This window comes from Macrotis lagotis, chromosome 5 (genome assembly GCF_037893015.1).
Source record: "Macrotis lagotis isolate mMagLag1 chromosome 5, bilby.v1.9.chrom.fasta, whole genome shotgun sequence".
Taxonomy (NCBI): domain Eukaryota; kingdom Metazoa; phylum Chordata; class Mammalia; order Peramelemorphia; family Peramelidae; genus Macrotis; species Macrotis lagotis.
The window spans coordinates 83,412,942-83,421,935 of record NC_133662.1 but is presented as its reverse complement, the minus strand read 5'-3'; the positions used below and the strand labels follow the sequence as shown (position 1 = coordinate 83,421,935).

Sequence of the window (8,994 nt, the reverse complement as noted above, 5' to 3'; positions counted from 1 at the left end):
GGAAGGGAAGCGGCAGCGGGCGGCCGCGGCGGCAGCAGCAGCAGCAGCAGCAGGCGGCGCCGGGAAGCGCGCGCCACCCACCTCCAGCGAGCCAGCGGAGTGCGCGCGCCCGCGGCCCTCCCCTCTCCCCCCTCCCCCCCGCGCCAGAACCCGGAGCGCTATTCGCGGAGCGGCTTACGCTAGTTTCTGAGCGTACGGCGCCCCGGCGGCTGGAGAGGCTGCGCTAGCCGGATCCCGTAAAGTTATTGTGAATGGGGAGTGGGGTGACGTCAGCCCCCGAATGTCAACAATGTAGCGATTGAGAGTGTGGGCGTTCCGTAGAGAGAGCGCGAGCCAGGGAGAGCGAGTAACAAACAGAACCGAGGAGCCGCCGCCGCCGCCGCCGGAGCAGCCGCCGCCGCCGCACGGCCGAGCTTACAACCGCCGCCGCCTCCTGCACAGCCCGAGCTCGATCCGTGCGTGACACCGACTCTGCCCCCCCGCAGCCGCCTGCCTCCTCCTCCTCCCGCGCTCCAGCCTCTTCCTCGCCCCTTCCCTTGTTACATTTCCCCCTGCCCCCTCCCCTTCCCCACGGACTCGGGGGGGCTGGGAACGAGCTGCCATGTGATGCCTGTCTGGCCGGGTTTCACTCGCTAACCCCCGAACCGAAAGCCAGACACCGGCTGGCCGGCGGGGCCGGGGCCGGGGCCGGAGCCGGGGCCGGGGGGCGGGCGGGGGGTGCTTGCCAGCCCGAGGACGGCGAGAGCCGGGGAGGCAGACCGAGAGGGGGAGACGCGAAGTTCCTGGAAAAGGTGAGTCCTCCCTTTTCTCTGCAAGCTCGCCTTTTCCCGGGCGCTTCGGGGCCGGGGAAGTTTTCGGCGTGGCCGGCCTCAGGGGAGGGGGGCGGCCCCTTTCCAAAGTGGGAGGAGAGGTGGGGGCGCGGAGAGGGAGGACTGGCCGGGGCCCGGCGGGAAGGGTCCGCGGCCGCGGGGCACCCTCCTGCGGGGCTTTTAGGGCATTTTTCTGGGAAGGGGAAAGGAAATGGGAGGTCTTCCCCCACGGACACTGGACGCGAGCGCGCGCGCGCCTGTGTATGAGGGCGAGGGGGATCGCCTTGTTCGCGGGAGGGGAGAATCTGTCCTGGATTCCGCCTGGGTCGGCGGGTGTTTGGGAAGAGCCGGGGAGGAGGAGCGGAGGGCGACGAGTCAGGCGTGCCCGAGGGGCTGGTGCGGGCCGCCCCTCCATCCCTGCCCCCGGGCCCGAGGCTCCGAGCCCCTTGGCCCAGACCCGGCCCCCTCGGAGCCGCTTTCGCGTCAGCTGTCATCCACCCGCCGCGGGTCAGCCCGGGCCGCCGCCGCCGCCGCCGCCGCGGGCGTGGGGAGAATGCGCAAGTCCGCTGCCGGGGAGGGAGCGGAGCCCCCCGCGGGAAAGTGTCGCCGCTCCCCCGTGCCCGCACTAGAATCTGCCTTCCAGATTTACGCCTCCCGCCCGCGAGCCGGGGGAACGCGGCTCCGAAGCGTTGTGGGGTCCCTCGGCCCGGCCCAGTCCGGGTCCGAGGTGGAGAGGAGCCGCCGGGCCGGAACCTCGGGAGAGGAGAAACAAAGTAGCATCTGTGGCCAGCGCGGAATTCGAATGGCCCCGTCCCCGGGAAACGCCGACTCGCGCAGTGCGAGGCTGCGCGCTCCTGTCGGGTAGCGGCGGCACTGTGTTTATGCTCCTTTATTAAAATTGATGTTTTGGCGTGGGGCGATTTTTACAACTTGGATGAAGCGGCTGCGGCTTGAGATACTCGGGTGACTTTTACTTTTCTTTGCCGGATATTCGAAAACCCAGCCTGCCAGCCAACCCTCTCAGGACTGACTGGTGGTGTTTTTTTGTGCCAAGAGAATGAACCCTCTATGAAATGGTCCATCACGGGGAACCCTCGGAGCCGAGCCGTGCTCCGTGGTTAGCAATTGAATTTCTTAGACATCACCTTTGGTGAAGAATTTCTCACGCTCTGTGTAAACTTCATCTGTTGAGCGTATTTAACTAAAAAGGGTAATTACTTCAAATAAAAATCCTTTCCTGCCTAGTGGGAACCCTGGTGAAGATGATGCTTAATGAGATATTTTGCTTTTGTCTGTTTAGAGTAAAATTAGAGATGTTAACTCTGATAACGATTTTCTCAGATCATTAAAATGTAACATGTAGGAAAGGCAGTTTGCTGCAGAGGCTCTGGCTGTCATGAAAGAAACTAAGTGTGAAATCCTGCTTCTTTCCTTTTGTGGAACAGGCTATTTTTGAAATTCAGAGGGTGTCTTTCTTAAAAATGCTTTGATTATTGTGAGATCACCCTATCCTGATTTACAGAAAGCCTGGCAGTTCTGGGGTAAACTGATTTTTTTTTTCATTCTTCCAGGTAACAATAAATGTGAGTCAAAAATGACATCTTGTAAGAATCAGTCTTTGGGATGTAAGAAAGATTGCTAAATTACAGTGTTGTTACTCAGGCTGCTGTAGTTAAAAGTATGTCAGCATTTTTATGAAAAATTCAGTTTTTCAATAGTTTATAATTTCACCATAAAACTTTTAGTGGTAGAAATGCTTTTCACTTGGGAAGACCTTGGCTTAAAGCATTATGATTTTTTTTTAATGGATAGTTTGCTTTGTTCCTTTTGGTTCTTTCAAAACCCAGGCATTATTTAAATGGTCTCATAGAGATAGAATTCAAAAGTATAATGCAACACTAGAGACTAAGGACTTTCAATACTGAGGAAAAAAACAAGTTGTATTCAGACTTTTCCCTAATAAGTATTAGAATGTTTCACATTTGTTACTTGGCTCCTAGCAATGAATGCTTCTTCCCGAAATTTTGTTTGCCTTGTAGGCAGATGAAAAGTGTTAGTTATTGTATACATACATAGTATTTTGCCAAACTTAATGGCACAATTTTCTGATAGGTTCACAACTGTTTGTAATATACCCCCCCTCCAAAAAAAAATGAAAGAAAGAAAAAAAGAGATGCAGGTAGGTTGGAGGAAAGATCTGTTTCTAATGGTGCTGGTGACTGGGAAGAAATCATTTATCATCTTTTTCTTGTACTCTTTATGGCAATTCCCTAGCCTTACTTCACCTCTTGAGGCCTTTGTGTGGGGCTTAATTATTTGCAAACTGCTTTGAAATCCCTAGATGAAAGGCAGCATATAAGTGCAAAAAGTATTGTTATTCAGATATGGATGTTAATGAGCCATTATAGTTCTTCAGGAAAATGTCTGTTCAAAGATGGTAGGAAACATTTCCACCTGATAATAACTGCTTAAAAGTAGGTTCAGATTACAGATGAGATAATTCACTCCAGCCATGTCCTCTTCAATTTGTTGAAATTCATTTTGTGATCAAAGTGAGTTGCATAGAGCCAGATGGTTAGGTTCATGTTCACATCTATACTAGGCCAGTACTTCACTTCTGGACCTCTTTAGCAACTCTCTGTAGAGCTGGAGGGAGTGAGTTATTCATTTGCATTTATGATGATCGAATCAGAGAACCTCCTAGGAGGCCAACAAAAGGTTTTAGACCAATTTGCGATGCTGACAATTATTTCATTCTAATTTGATTTCACTGGTATGGATTAAGACTCAAATGGGCGGGTAACCTAATCTGTATGAGGTTCTTACTTTAGGGAATAATATAGTGAACCTGGCTCTGGCTTTAGTTTTTAACAGGGGTAGGCCATCTGTACTCCTAAGAGGTCAAAAGAATTAAGAGGGAGCTAGATAAAGCTGTCTGACTTAAACAGGCACCCCCATCAACTTTCACATATAATTTCATGAATTAATATTAATTAGAGCAAATATTAACAAATTATACTAGGGGCACAAATAAAATATGAGAAGGAAAACATTCCAGCTTTACCGGTGTGATACTATTTCTTACTACTCTCTCCTCCTACTTTTGCATGTTATGGACCAAGTATAATATAGACGGAGTGCAATGGAGAGAGCAGTCCTCCTGGGCTTCGGAAGATCTGCCTTCAAATTCAACCTCAGAGACTTTGTAGCTTTGTGATGCTGGGCCAATCCCTTAACTTTTCCCAGCCTCAGTTTCTTCATCTATAAAATGGAGAATAAATAACAGCACCTAGCTTCCCAGGGTTATTTTGAGAATAAAATGAAATTATACATATTAAAGTGTTTGAAAATCTTTAAAAATACTATTTGAATGCTAATTATTCTGATATATGACTGGGATATCTGAAGGTGGTGATCTTCATTCATTCAGAAAGTCGTTATTAAAGATCTGCTATGGGAAGGGTAATATATTAAGTCCTGAGGAGTTACAATGATGAAAAAGTCATTGCTTCCTGACTGAAGAAGTATAAGATTAAATAAAAGAGGGAATAATAATAATTATTATTATTATTAACAATAATAATAATAACTAATATTAGTAAATAATAATAGCTAGCATTTAATATAGATTTGTAGAGTGTTTCATAAATATTATCTTTTTGATCCTCACAATAACCCCAGCAAGTAGATTCTGTTATTTCTTCAACAACAAATATAATACAAGACAACATAGTGCATGGGGTAAAAGGTGGAGGGGCCCCAGATAGTAATAAGAAGCCCCCCCTGATTTGAGAATTTGTGAATGACAATATTTTTCTCCAAGTAATTCCTTTCCTAAATTGAAAATTGAAACTTCTCTGCACTGAATTTGAATCCTCCAGTTCTCAGAAATTTATTCTTCCTTCAAGCCTCAGACTTTATGGGATCTTCTCTGTGAAACTTTCTCTGACCCCCCCCCCCCCCCAATTATTGCTTTCTTCTTCCCCAAGAATCTTATTTATATTGACTTATTTGGAAGTCATGTTATGTTCTTTGCCATATGTTCCTTCCCTCTCAAAAGGTCTTTGAAGCTCAAGCACCAAATTAGGTAGCTTGCTTAATAAATGTTTGTTGAAATTGTATAAAAATAAACTAGGCTTAGCTTGGAGCAATTTGAGGGCAGAGTGGTCTCACTGCAGCCTAGGGAATAAGGCAGAGCAAATTTAGGGTTATAGTTGGGCATGCTAAATTCAATTTAACAAGCATTTATTAATCACTTAACAGTGAATTACTGTGATAAAGACAAAGCTGTAGATGATAGAATTATATAGAACCTGTAGGTTAGTAGCAGTTGAGAATTGCATTGCAAAGGGGGAGCATGCCTGAAACTTTGGGCATTTTAAGTAACCAGATAATTTGCTTTGATTTTCAAATTCTTTTCAATTAAGCATTTTTTGCAGCTAATTTGTATAATGCCAAACTATCTCCAAGGCAAATTTAGCATTTTTAATGCTACTAGTCAAAAATTGTCTTAGAAGATCAAAATTCATTTCTACATGTCTGTATCTAGGGTGCAGCTGCATCACAAGACATGAATTTTAGGTGGATGAATCACTGATGTAATTGAAAAAGTACTGCCCTTCATATCAAAGACCCTGGGTCTGAATTCTTGTCTTGCCAAATTAGGAACTGTATAACCTAGGACAAGTTACTTTATCTCTCTAGGCCTCAGTTTTCTAATCTCTAAAGATAAAGGTATTTCCTCATCTGTTAAATGATGGGATTAAAGTAGGTACACTCTAAAGTCCCTTCCAACATTAAATGTAGTTTACCTAAGAGTCTTAAATAGTGCTTTGTTGCCAAGTCAGTATATTGTTATTTTAACCTTTAAAAGGCAAAAAAAAAAAAAAAAAAAAAAAAAAGAATCCAGGCAAGCCAGAAACTTGGATTTCTTCTCTGGTACTTGATTCTATTAAGTAATTGACTGTAGTATTGCTCTCATGCTATGCCCACCCAACATATCCTCTCAATGACCATAATATTTTGAAATAATATGTAAATAGGTCCATATCCTTCTCCAGCTTAATGGTATTACTGAAAGACATAGCCAGCAATTCACTCTTTTTTTTCCTCCTTAGGTTTTCTTCCAAAAAGAATAAATCACTTCTCTCTGAAAGCTCTTGTCATCTCTCATCCATGCCACTGGAATCAGTGCCAAAACATCTCTCAGCCTTCCCAAGTGACTTTGCAATCAAGGTTCAGGCAGTGTGTAATCCCTTGGTAATGTCTCCTTTGTATCTTATCCTCATAATAAATTGGTCTTTGGGAATATGATCAGTCCTTTTCCTTTCTGTGTCTCTGCAGATTATTTTTTCCCTCTGCTGACCATTCTTTTTTTCCTTGGCAATCTTAAGAGAAACAACAGATATCATCATGGTTGGAAAAAAAAAGAAAAGAAAATATATTTGCCAGTCATGTCCCTCTTGTTTAATTTCCTTCCTTCTTTCCTTTTAAAATGTTATTTATTCCTCTACTTTGTAGTCCTGTCATATCTCCTTTCTCTCTCCTTTCTTCTTAGTCTAAGCCTTTGACTGCCACATGACAAACTCTGACTGTCACCAGAAGAAAACATTTCTAGTCCCTTGACAGTTTCTGATTCCAGTCTGTGACATATTACTATCTTCTTTCTCTATGGTTCTTTTCATATCCTTCTCCCTGACCCACTCCCCAAGTTGCTATAAGAGCTATTCTCAATTTTTCTTTCCTATCCCTCAAAGGCCATTTCGACTTTTATGTACAGCTCCTTATCACATTTATGAAGTAGGGCATGGCTTTATTCTTCATTTTACATGTGAGGAAACCAGAGTGAATGTGACTTGCCCAAGGTTGCTGAATGATTCAATAGTGGAATTGAAAAATTGAACATCATAATAACTACTCCATTGTTCTACCTATTAGACTACATTTCTCTTGTTTTCAAGATATTTATTTGTTAATTTTATCAACCAATGTACAGTTCAGATCACCACCCTTTCCTTTCACATATTAGCAGTTGGATTCATGAGTTGTGAGCCAAAAAGCAATCATAATCTGAGGGGTTAGTCTACTGATAATGAACCTGTCTGAATTTAACTAGAATGGTCCTCAGAAGACAGACCCACATAGAATCAGTGTGCTCATATTTGGAGCTTGAAGGTAGGACCTGCCTGAGTTTGTATTCTGTGGGAATTACTTCGAGGGTTCCCAGAGGGTGGTTACCATGGTTGGGCATCAGAATAGGATGTCACTGAATGCTCTTTATGATAATATGCCGTAATTATATACAGAATGTTCTCTTTTACTTCTAACAGTAAAATATTCATCAAATTTTGTGTGGATCCCCTCACCAAATGGGCCAGGATTGAAGAAATGCTTCTCTGTTGACTGCCTTTCTGAAACAAAAAACCTCATCCTTTTTCTTTGAGGCGACATGGGTATGAAAAAATAAGTATACTATCTGGAGTCAGGGATCCTGAGTTTGAATCCTGCCTTCTTTGCTGATTATTATCTATGTATGTGGGAGCAGGTTGCATAATCTCCCTTGATTCTTGTTTCCTCATCTGTTCAATTAAAATGCAGGATCTCTAAATTCCCTTCTAGCTCTAAATTTAGGGACTTAATTCTTTTGACATTATTAATTATCTCCTATCTCAGAAGTCTTTACTGTCTTTTTTTGGTGGTTCTGGAGTCACTTGTCCACTTTGACTCATCATAAGGTTCCTGAAAAGAGGGCCCAGAATTTCATTGCCAAAATTTACCTATGTTTCTCTGACAACTAAAAAATAAAAATTGTTATTTTTTTATTTAGAAACTATGCAATTTTTCAGTTATCATATTGGAGGAGTACAAATCATATTTTTCTTTAAGATATATTTTCATTCATTTCATTAAATACCAATTACATGTAAAAAAAATTAACTTCTTTTTTAGATGTCAAGTTTCAGATTCTCTCCCTACTGCTTCTTCCCTTTCCTTTGAGAAGGCATGCAGTATGATATTGACTATATATATATATATATATGTATATATATATATATATATATATATATGTAAAATTGTGTAAAAGCAGGTTTCCTTATTAGTTGTGTTTAAAATGAAAAAAACACTTAAACCCCCCATGAAAATAAAGTAAGAAAAATGCTTCAGTCAGCGTTCAAAAAGTTCATTAGTTATCTCTCCAGAGGTAGTCAGCATTTTTCATCCTGACTCCTTTGGAATTGTCTTGGATCATTGTCTGGATCAGAGTAGATAAGTCTTTTACAGCAGGTCATTCTTATAATACTTATTGTTGACATTGAATATTATGTACTGTGTTCTTATGTACTGTGTTCTCTTAGTTCAGTTCACTTCACTTTGCAGCAGTTCATATAAGTCATCTTACGTTTTTCTGGAATTATGCTGCTCCTCATTTCTAACAGCACAGTATTATCTCATCACAATCATTTACCACAACTTCTTCAGTCATTCCCCATCTGATGAGTTACCTGTCAATGTCTAATTCTTTCGCACCACACAGAGTTGCTATACATATTTTTTTGTACAAATAGGTCCATTTTCCTTTTCTTTGCTGTCTTTGGGATACAGACCTAGTATTCTTGATGTGTAGGTATTCACTCATATTTTGCTAATTTAAATCATATTCTTGATGTGTACGTATTCACTCATTTTTCTAATTAAAAATATTTAATTATTTTTACATGATCAGAAATTAAATAGGCAGAAATCAAACAATCTTTTAAACCTCATTTCCAATCTGGGGTCTGTAATGGCAATTTTAAATCCCTGTTTGGCCCCTGGAACCGAGTGTTTTGAGAGCCTTTGCATGCCTCATTATCTAAGACACTTGAATGAAGATCTGGTAGTAAATTATTAACTCCAATAGTTCTGTGACCTCATCAATGTGAGTTTTGCACAGATGCAAAAAAACCTTTTTATCCTGGTGATTCTTGTCCTTTTTATTCCTATAAATCTTATTTAACACCAGATGTCTACCTAATGTGTTAGGAGTCTACTCAGTTTCTTAACAATAAAAGGCACTGGTATAGCATTTAGACTTTTCTCTGTTAGCTCTTGTTCTACATACAACCTCTTTTTCCAGACATCTTGGTCTTTGACAGTATCTTATACATACCTTCTTGTGAAAAATCAGTCTTCAAAGAATCACAGT

General features: G+C 42.1%; 1 protein-coding gene across 5 annotated transcripts in view; it reads left to right on the top strand.

Moving 5' to 3' along the window:
• The first annotated feature begins 210 nt into the window (after nt 1–210).
• Nucleotides 211–8,994, top strand: part of BACH2 (BTB domain and CNC homolog 2) — a 408,794-nt gene continuing 400,010 nt past the window's right edge. For 2 of the 5 annotated variants that reach the window (XM_074187165.1, XM_074187170.1), the window contains exon 1: nt 211–791. The gene's annotated coding sequence lies outside the window, so the exon portion shown is untranslated. Of the gene's footprint in view, nt 792–1,373 lie in introns of those variants that run through there. The other 3 variants (XM_074187168.1, XM_074187166.1, XM_074187167.1) reach the window with 2 other exon arrangements.